The 11,098-nt window shown below is 49.3% G+C and overlaps 1 pseudogene; it reads left to right on the top strand.

The window, feature by feature from the left end:
* The first annotated feature begins 1,901 nt into the window (after window positions 1-1,901).
* Window positions 1,902-4,405, top strand: LOC114677637 (aconitate hydratase, mitochondrial pseudogene; annotated as a pseudogene).
* The last annotated feature ends 6,693 nt before the right edge of the window (window positions 4,406-11,098 follow it).

The following is an 11,098-nucleotide window of genomic DNA, read 5'->3' as shown; positions in this document are numbered from 1 at the left end:
CTTGGGAGGCAGAGGTTGCAGTGAGCCGAGATCACACCACTACACTTTAGCCTGGGCAACAGAGCGAGACTCTGTCTCAAAAACAAACAAACAAACAAACAAACAAAAAAACAGCACTAGACACTTGACTGCTAGATTGCACATGAGCAAATGGATCTGAGGCTAGAGATTGCGAAAGAAGCCTAAGCCACCTTCCAAGATGTGAAGAATTGGGCTGCACGCAGGGAAAGTCCAGAGAGGCAGGGCAAAACGTCAGAACAAGTGACTTCGACTCCTCTTTTTGTTGAAGCCTCTCTGTGACACACAGTTATCCAGCTCGGAACATCTCCGGGTACAGTTTGGCTCCTTATCTGTGGCCTCTTCGAAAAGTGTCAATCATAAGGGTTGAAACACCCGCCTGCATACACGCGCACTTAGTGAATCACGAATTGACACAAGCCTCCAAATTCTTTTTTGAGAGTAGAATAGCACTCGCTGTCCAGTAGAAATATGATGCAGGTCCCAAAGCTGAGCCATATATGCAATTTAAAGTTTTTAGCAGCTGCTTTTATTTATTTTTATTTTTTTTAATTATTTATTTATTTATTTTGAGATGGAGTTTTGCTCTGTCGCCCAAGCTGGAGTGCAGTGGCATGATCTCAGCCGATCTCAGCTCACTGCAACCTCTGCCTCTCGTGCCCAAGCGAGTCTCCTGCCTGAACCTCCCGAGTAGCTGGAATGATAAGTGCGCACCACCACGTCCCACTAATTTTTGTATTTTTAGTAGAGACGGGGTGTTGCCATGTTGGCCAGGCTGGTCTCGAACTCCTGAGCTCAGGTGATCACCCCACCTTGGCTCCCAAAGTGCTGGGATTACAGGCATGAGCCACTGCATCCAGCCATTAGCAGCCTCATTTAAAAAGGTAAAAAGAAATATGACAATGATTGTAATAATGTAATCAATATTAAAAACGATTGTTGGGGGCCAGGCGCGGTGGCTCACGCATGGAATCCCAGCACTTTGGGAGGCTGAGGCGGACAGATACTGAGGTCGGGAGTTCGAGACCAGCCCAACCAACATGGAGAAACCCCCATCTCTACTGAAAATGCAAAATTAGCCGGGGCCATGGTGGTGCATGCCTGTAATCCCAGCTACTCTGGAGGCTGAGGCAGGAGAATCGCTTGAACCTGGGAGACGGAGGTTGCGGTGAGCCGAGATTGTGCCATTGCACTCCAGCCTGGGCAACAAGAGCAGAAGTCCATTTAAAAAAAAAAAAAAAAAAAGATTGTTTAAGTATTTTACATTCTTTTGCTCCTACTAAGTCTTCAAAACCCAGTGTGCCTTTTACACTAAGGGTGCGTCTCCGTTCCAACTAGCCACAGCTGAAGTGGTCAGCAGCCACATGGGACTGGCGGCCTGCAGGCTGGACAGCACCAGTCCAGGTGTATCCAGCGAGTTGCTGAGGATGGCAGGATGGAAAGGAGGAGTATGAAATCGTGCTGGAATGTCCAAGCGGATTTAATCTTATTGATTAAAGATGTCCACTAGGTGGCGATATATGCAAGGAATGAAAATTTACTATGTGGCTGGCATTGTTAATATATGCAATTATTTGTAGATAAAATTCAGTATTTCCATGATCCCTGCAAGATGAGTAAGAGGATGTTCATTTTGCACATGAGGAAAATGAACCTGAAGCAACCTAGGTGTCTGGTGAAAGGGTTTCCAGCCAGCAACCGGAGGAGGAGGCGGGAATCAAGCCCAGGTGTGTCTGGTGCTGGAGCCCAGAGGCTTCCCAGATCCCCACACTTCATGCTCACCCATCTGCCAGCCACACAGAGGTCCTGGATGTCTGGTGGGCGATGAGCAAGTGACAGAGAGTCTGTGTGATGAGGTTGCTCAGGCTGATGTGACGGCAGTGAGAAGAGGCGTCTCATCTCATCCCTAACCAGATGGGGTTAGGGATGGTGTCCTGGAGCAGCCAACCAGAGAGTGACATCACTGATAAGGAGGCAGATTCACACGCCCTCATCTTTATCAGTGCACGAAATGTTACCCTACGGCCTGCTGGTGACCCGACTGCAGAAAGCTCTGGGTGTGTGGCCTCAGTCCTGTGCCTCAGTCCATGTGGCCTCAGTACTGTGCCAACGGGCCAAGATGGCGACGAGCTACTTTGAGGCCAACGAGTACATCCACTATGACCTGCTAGAGAAGAACATTAACATTGTTCGCAAACGACTGAACCGGCCTCTGATCCTCTTGGAGAAGATCGTGTATGGACACCTGGATGACCCGGCCAGCCAGGAAATCGAGCAGGGCGAGACATACCTGTGGCTACGCTGGACCGCGTGGCCATGCTGCAGTTCATCAGCAGTGGGCTGCCCAAGGTGACCGTGCCGTCCACCATCCAGTGGCCATCTGATAGAGGCTCAGCTTGGGGACGAGAAAGACCTGCGCCGGGCCAAGGACATCAACCAGGAAGTTTATAATTTCCTGGCAACTGCCTGTGTCAAATATGGTGTGGACTTCTGGAGGCTTGGATCTGGAATCATTCACTAGATTATTCTGGAAAACTATGCATACCTTAGGGTTCTTCTGATTGGCAGTGACTCCCACATCCCCAATGGTGGCAGCCTGGGGGGCATCTGCATTGGAGTTGGGGGTGCCGATGCTGTGGAGATCATGGCTGGGATCCCCTGGGAGCTGAAGTGCCCCAGGGTGATTGGCATGAAGCTAACGGGCTCCCTCTTCAGTTGGACCTCACCCAAAGATGTGATCCTGAAGGTGGCAGGCATCCTCATGGTGAAAGGTGGCACAGGTGCAATCATGGAATACCACAGGCCTGGCGTAGACTCCATCTCCTGTGCTGGCATGGTGACAATCTGCAACACAGGTGCAGAAATTGGGGCCACCACTTCCGTGTTCCCTTACAACCACAGGATGAAGAAGTACCTGAGCAAGACTGGCCGGACAGACATTGCCAATCTAGCTGATGACTCCAAGGATCACTGGGCGCCTGACCCTGGCTGCCATTATGACCAACTAATTGAAATTAACCTCAGTGAGCTGAAGCCGCACATCCATGGGCCTTTCACCCCTGACCAGGCTCGCCCTGTGGCTGAAGTGGGCAAGGTGGCAGAGAAGGAAGAATGGCCTCTGGACCTCCAAGTGGGTCTGATTGGTAGCTGCAACAATTCAAGCTATGAAGATCTGGAGCGCTCAGCAGCTGTGGCCAAGCAGGCACTGGCGCATGACCTCAAGTGCAAGTCCCAGTTCACTGTCGTCCCGGCCAATGCTTGTGGCCCCTGCATTGGCCACTGGGACAGGAAGGACGTCCAGAAGGGGAAGAAGAACACAATCGTCACCTCCTACAACAGGAACTTCACAGGCCACAGTGACGCGAACCCCGAGACCCATGCCTTCGTCACGTCCCCAGAGATTGTCACAGTCCTGGCCATTGCGGGAACCCTCAAGTTCAACCCAGAGACTGACTACCTGCTGGGCAAGGATGGGAAGAAGTTCAAGCTGGAGGCTCCGGATGCAGATGAGCTTCCCCAAGCAGAGTTTGACCCCGGGCAGGACACCTACCAGCACCCCCACAAGGACAGAAGTGGATAGCACGTGGTTGTGAGCCCCACCAGCCAGCGCCTGCAGCTTCTGGAGCCTTTTGACAGGTGGGATGGCAAGGACCTGGAGGACCTGCAGATCCTCATCAAGGTCAAAGGGAAGTGTACTACTGACCACATGTCGCCTGCTGGCCCCTGGCTCAAGTTTTGTTGGCACTTGGACAACATCTCCAACAACCTGCTCATTGGTGCTGTCAACACTGAAAACAGCCAGGCCAACTCCATGTGCAGTGCCGTCACCCAGGAGTTTAGTCCCGTCCCTGACACTGCCCGCTACTGCAAGAAACATGGCATCGGGTGAGTGGTGATCAGGGACAAGAACTATGGCGAGGGCTCGAACCGGGAGCATGCATGCAGCGCTAGAGCTTCACCACCTCTGGGGCCGGGCCATCATCACCAAGAGCTTTGCCAGGATCCACGAGAACAACCTGAGGAAGCAGGGGCAGCTGCTCCCGACCTTCGCTGACCCAGCCGACTAAACAAGGTTCACCCTGTGGACAAGCTGACCATTCAGGGCCTGAAGGACTTCGCCCCTGGCAAGCCCCTGAAGTGCGTTATCAAGCACCCTGATGGGACCCAGGAGACCATCCACCTGAACCACACCTTCAACGAGATGCAGATCAAGTGGTTCCACGCCGGCAGTGCCCTCAACAGAATGAAGGAGCTGCAGCAGTGAGGGCGGCGCCTCCCACCACACCCCAGCCCCACCCCCCAGCGCTGGCGTCATGTTCAAGTTCAGCTCCACACACGCCATCAGCCGATCCAATCCATCCAGCCATGGGCTCTGATTCCAAGGCGGTGTGACCAGACATGCTTCCTGCTCCCCTGCTCAGCCTGCAGAGTGACTGTGGTTGGGGGGTTCTTAAAATAACTTTTTAGCCCCTGTCTTTCTATTTTTAGTGTTTGGTTCAGATCTTAAGCAGCTCCATGCAACTGTTTATTTTTATTGACAAGACTCCCATCTAAAGTTTTTCTCCTGCCTGATCATTTCATTGGTGGCTGAAGGATTCGAGAGAACCTTTTGTTCTTGCAAGGAAAACAAGAATCCAAAAAAAAAAAAAAAGGCAGATTCAGCAAGCTGCTGTGGGGAGGTGTCGAGGGCAGCTCTTTGGGGGATCACACATAACACCCTGTGGCTAGAATAGGGTCCAGGGTATGCTGTGAGGTGAACATGTGGGGTGAGAGCAGTAGAGATGTCAGCAGTGGGCACGGCACCGTGGGTATTCTACCTCCAGAGCAGCGGGATTTAAGCAGGCAATTGATATGAAGGGTTTTACTACCTAGAGGGCTCCACACCCCAGATGCAGAGCGTTGAGCAAATGAGGCAGCCGGTCCAGGGATGATCCCACCTGCACACTGCCTTTGCAAATTTGAATGACAAGTTTAACCACACGCAGTTACCCTGCAGCGTAGGACGTGGCCTAGCCAACAGAACGGAGCAAGAGTTCTGGAAGGTGCTTGATGTTTGCACCATATGCTGTGGAGTCCCACACGTCTAAACTCGAGCTCTGGCTTTGCCATTCACTGGTATCATAACTTCCGGCAACCCTTAATTTCTGTATCACACAGTAGGAATAATGCTGGGGTCAGTGGGTTAAGTTATGAGGATTAAATGAAGCATTGCTTGCAAAGTCGTGTTACCAAAGCAGTCCCATAGTGGAGTGTTCAGGACCACGAGTGGATGGAGGCACCAGACTCTGAAATTCTCATCCGGTCCCCTCCTGTGTTGCCCGCATGTTAGCACGTGGCCGGGCGGGGATACCTGCCCCACGAGCCACGTGTTCATTCAGGAACTATTCCGACCTTACACACCAGGCCCTGGGGAGGGAAAGATGCTGCCTTCATGGAGCTGATAGCCTGGTCGGGGAGATAGATGGTAGTTAAATGACACAATGAATATATAAATACAACCATGACAAGCATTTCGGAGGGGAACCCCAGGTTCTAATTGGGGAGGTGGAGAAAGCCTTGCTTTGTGTGTTAGTTTCCCAGCACTGTCATGACAAAGTACCACAAACTGAGGGGCTTGAAACAACAGGATTTTATTCTCACAGTTCTGGAGGCTAGAGGATTGAGATTGAGGTTAGGCAGGGCCGTGCACCCTCTGGAGGCTCTGGGGGAGGCTCTTCCTGGCCCTCTCCCAGCATCTGGCATTGCTGGCAGACCTTGGGATTCCTTGGTGGTAGATGCATCACTCCAGTCTCTGCCTTTGCTGTCACATGAACTTCTCCCTCTGTCTGTGTCCAGACATCTCTTTCCTTTATAAGAACTCCAGTCATTGGATGTAGGGTTCCTACTCCAACATGACCTCATCTTAACTAGATTATATCTGCAGAGACCCCATTTCCAAATAAGGTCAGTTTCACAGCTATGGTGGGGGCGGGGGTTGGGACTTCAGTATATCTCTTGGGGAAACACAAAAGATATATTGATATATATATTCCTCCACATCATTTGGGGAAGTGATATTTGACCCAAGATCTGCAACTTGAGAAAGACGTATCCAGTCAAAGAGGTCAGGAAGTAGGTTCTGGGTAGGACGTGGTCTGTGCAAAGGCCCTGGGGCAGGAGGGAGCACAGCACCTACAAGGGACTGAAGGAGGGCAGAGAAAGGATGGGCTTTGGGCACTGATTATCTGTGGGAGTGAAAGAGGTGCTAGGTGTCATTATTGTTGTTTCTATAGAAACGATCACACAGGACAGGTCTTGGTGCCCCGTCCTGATAGAATTGTGCCATCCAAGCTGCGCAATCTGCTTTCCTGCTGTATGCCTTACAGCCAGTTCTTTCCACATCACGTGTCATTCAGAGCAACGTGAAACCACAGATGTTTCTAAACGGGACGACTTCAGCGGATGGCGTGGCATGCCTTCAGCTCAGTGCACAGACTCTGCCCCAGACAACCCACCTGTGTGTCCACATTGCCCACTGAGCTGAGCACCTCCTGAGGGTGGGGGGCGTATCGCGTTAATATTTGTACATCTACCATTTCATGAAACGTTAGGCACATCAGAGGAATTTTATAAGTGTTTGCTAAATGTTACTGACTTAGATAATTTCAGGGTGTGGCCAATTCCATCCGAAGGGCGTTATTTCTCTTGTCACTAACCGTATCCTAGGGAAGTTATTAAGCATCCGTCTAATTCAAAGGAAAATGGGTAGGTGGTGGGAGGGTTAGAGAATGGATGCCATGTTGGAAGTCAGGGGTAGGGGAAAACCAGCTTGCTAATCAGAATGTCAGTGAAGGCTGGGAGCTGGGGCTCACACCTGTCATCCCAGCACTTTGGGAGGCTGAGGCAGGAGGATCACTTGAAGCCAGGACTAGCCTGGGGGAACACAATGAGACCATGTCTCTAGACACACACACACACACACACACACACACACACACACACACACACAATTTAAATATATTAACCAGGTGTGGTGGTGCACGCCTGTAATCCCAGCACTTCGGGAAGCTAAGGTGGGCAGATTGCTTGAGCCCAGGAGTTCGAGACCAACCTGGACAATATGGTAAAACCTCATCTCTACAAAAAATACAAAAATTAGCCAGGTATGATGGTGCACACCTGCAGCCCAAGTTACTCAGGAAGGTGAGGTGGGAAGATCACCCTAGCCCAGGGAGGTCAAGGCTACAGTGAGCCGTGATGGTGCCACTGCACTCCATTCTGGGTGTCAAAGTAAGGTCATGTCTTAAAATAAATAAATAAATAATTGTTCTATAGAATTGTATTGATTAAAGAAAATGTTCAGAATAGATTTATAAGTAAAAAATTAACAAGGTATATATACATAGGCCGGGCGTGGTGGCCCACGCCTGTAATCCCAGCACTTTGGGAGGCCAGGGCGGGTGGATCACCCTGAGATCGGGAGTTTAAGACCGGTTTAACCAACATGTTGAAACCCCGTCTCTACTAAAAATACAAAAATTAGCCAGGCGTGGTGGCGGGTGCCTGTAATCCCAGCTACTAGGGAGGCTGAGGCAGGAGAATCACTTGAACCTGGGAGATGGAGGTTGCGATGAGCCGAGATTGTGCCATTGCACTCCAGCCTGGGCAACAAGAGCGAAACTCCCTTTCAGGGAAGAAAAAAAAAAAAAAAAAAAAAAGGCATATATATGTGTGCGTTGATTTGTGTATAGAATAAGACATACTTTTTTTTTTTTTAAACAGACCCAAATAAATGCTAACAGTTATCTGGGTGGTGGGATTGCAAGTGGGTATTTTCTTTCTTTCTTTTTTTTTTTGGAGACAGAGTTTCGCTCTTGTTGCCCAGGCTAGAGTGCAATGGCGTGATCTTGGTTCACCACAACCACCGCCTCTTGTATTCAAGCGATTCTCCTGCCTCAGCCTCCCAAGTAGCTGGGATCACAGGCATATGCCACAACACCCGGTTAATTTTTGTATTTTTAGTAGAGATGGGTTTCGCCACGTTGGCTTAGCCAACAATGGTAATTTTAAATTTTATTCCATGGTTTTCTACATTTTCCAAATTCTCCTCAATAAAATAAAAATGATTTCATATTGTATTAATTACTACAATGCAAGATCGTAAGGTCAGAGGGACACTAATGGTGGTCTACCTCGTGATCCTCCAGGACACAGTATTTCACCGAGGGTTTTCGCATAGTTTCTCATTTGATACTCAGAGGACCCTGTGCCTAGGTGAGGATGGCGGTGCTGCTTCTGAGAAGTCGCTGCCTCCCCTTCTCCCTTTAGCCTCCCCCACAAAAGAAGACACTTTGATTGCTGGGCCACAGTCAGTTCTGACTCCCATATCTTACAACACTTGTCAGGGACCAGCCTGGACCTGTTACCTGAGCAGTGTGTGGCCTCCTTTCCTCTGAGCTTTCTCGACACCTCAAACTCCTATCATTCAGCCCCTTATCTCTCCAAGCTTTCAGCACAAGCCTCTCCTCAGCCTTCTAAATAAATAAACAACACCTACACAGAACACGCCATTTTCTATAAGCTTTTCTCCCCCTTTAAAAATTGCAGCAAAATATACATAGGACAAAATGTATCATTTAATCTTTTTAAGTATACAATTCAGTGCCTGTGATATACATAAGACAAAATGTATCATTTAAATCATTTTAAGTATACAATTCAGTGGGGTGATATACATAAGACAAAATGTATCATTTAAATCATTTTAAGTGTACAATTCAGTGGGGTGATATACATAAGACAAAATGTATCATTTAAATCATTTTAAGTATACAATTCAGTGCCTTTAAGTCCATTCATGATGTTGCAATTGTCACCACCATCCAGCTCCGGAACTTCTTAATCATCCATGCTTTTGAATCCACAGTCTCATAACATTTTATTGCCGTCCTCATTGTCAGGTGAGGAAGCTGAGGCTTTCTTCCTAACCTTGCTTTTGTGTTTTCTCTTTAACACTTGCAGTCTGGCTTTTGCTGGTGGCTGTCCCGGAACTGACCCCCTTCAGGCTGTCAGAGACCTCCCAGGGGCTGAATTTCATGGGCTGCTTCCTGGTCTGGTCTTGTTTCTGGTCTGCAGCATTTGACAATCTTGCTTTCCAATCTCTCTCAGAAATTATCTCCTCCCCAGGTTTCCATAACACTCTCTCTCGAGTTTCCTACTACTAATTCTTGGGTGTTTTCTTGTTCTTTTCTTTTCATGTTTTTCTGTTTATTTGATTGTTTTGTTTCTTTCTGTTTTTTTTTGAGCTGGAGTCTCGCTCTGTTTCCTAGGCTGGAGTGCGATGGTGCGATCTCGGCTCACTGCAACCTCCACCTCCCTGGTTCAAGTGATTCTCCCGCTTCAGTCTCCCGAGTAGCTGGGATTACAAGTGCCCACCAACCCGCCAGGGTAACTTTTTTGTATTTTTAGTAAGAGATGGGTTTTCGTCATGTTGGCCAGGCTGGCCTCGAACTCCTGACCTCAGGTGATCTGCGGGCCTCGGCCTCCCAAAGTGTTGGGATTACAGGTGTAAGCCACTGTCCCTGGCCTCTTCATGTTTTTAAATTAGTCTTCCCTTTTTAATTTATTTTATTTTATTTTATTTTATTTTATTTTATTAATAGAGACAGGGTCTCGCTATGTTGCCCAGGCTGGTCTCAAACTCCTGGACCCAAGCAGGATCTTTTCTTCTGGCTTCTTCTTCTCCTGGCTCAGGAACTCATCCTCACTCCCTTTAACCTTTCGATAACCACTCGCCTGGTTTCCCTGCCTCTGGCCTTGCCGATGAGACAACTAAGATCTTTCTGCCAGGGAAATGTGATGCTGCCCTCAAGTCTACAAGGGCAGCCTGAGCTGACAGGATAACATCTAACCTCCTTAGTTGGATATAGGATGTCCCTTGTCATCCGGCCCCCGGTGACCTCTAACATTATCCCCACCCCACCCCACCCCTTTACAGTCTGCAGTAGAATCGTCTGCAGTCCCAGTGCTGGAAGCCCAGGCTGCCTCCTGCCTCCCTGTCTCTGCATATGTGGTCGCTTTATCCTAGAACTTAGCATGTAGTTGCCTGTGTGCCCGTCTGTCTCCACAACAGGGCAAGGTCCTGGAAGCGGGGGTGAGGGGCGTGGGGAAGGTCTTGCTTGTCCTCTTTACGTCTCAGTGCTTAGTGTACCTTATATTTGGACAATGAATAAATGTGTGCTGCTCTGGAAAAGAGATCAATGTCTCGATGGAGTGGAAATCACTAAGGGACAGAGCAAGGACTGGAAGTCAGGTCTTGGAAAGTTCTGACCCTTCCCACTATGTAAACATCCTTTCTACTGAGGGACCTCCCGGGGTGACAAAGCCTTGGAGGAAATGCATGCAGTCTCTGCATGGTCCTAAGAAAATAAAGGAAATTAAGTGTTGTAATCCTGGACCGGAGTAGAGAGACTTCTTACCGGGAGGCATTTTAAGGAGGGTGGAGAGGGGGATGCTCTCCCTGCCTCCCGGTCACAGTCTACAGGAGCTTGCTGCTTCAGATGTGCTCACACGGGACCGAGAGGCAGGCAGGCGGAGTGGTGCGGCTGAAAGACATCTCTGCATCAGAAAACTTGAGTCCCGGTTTTTTCTAGATCTGCCACTGACTGGCCAATCTCAGAAGGCCCAGCAGCCTTCATGTGTGAAACAAACGGGGTCGTTTCCATCTCTTTCAACCTGAAAATCCAGAAAGTGGGGACATCTGTGTTTAAAGATTGTTCAACATTTTTCAGATTAAACTGATCCACATTTTCCAAGGTATCAAAGTGGTGGCTGCGTCCTCTCATGGTGCTGGGAATCACAGACTTCTCCCCTCACCCTTGACCGTGACCTGATTGTAGAGGATTGTTGCTGATAGAAATGTCCAAGATAGGCCGGGCGCGGTGGCTCACACCTGTAATCCCAGCACTTTGGGAGACTGAGACAGGCGGATCACGAGGTCAGGAGATCGAGACCATCCTGGCTAACACGGTGAAACCCCGTCTCTACTAAAAACACCAAAAATTAGCCAGGCATGGTGGCAGGCGCCTGTAGTCCCAGCTAC

This window comes from Macaca mulatta, chromosome 1 (genome assembly GCF_049350105.2).
Source record: "Macaca mulatta isolate MMU2019108-1 chromosome 1, T2T-MMU8v2.0, whole genome shotgun sequence".
Taxonomy (NCBI): domain Eukaryota; kingdom Metazoa; phylum Chordata; class Mammalia; order Primates; family Cercopithecidae; genus Macaca; species Macaca mulatta.
Note: the sequence above shows the minus strand (reverse complement) of the source record. Positions and strands in the feature narration are given on the sequence as shown.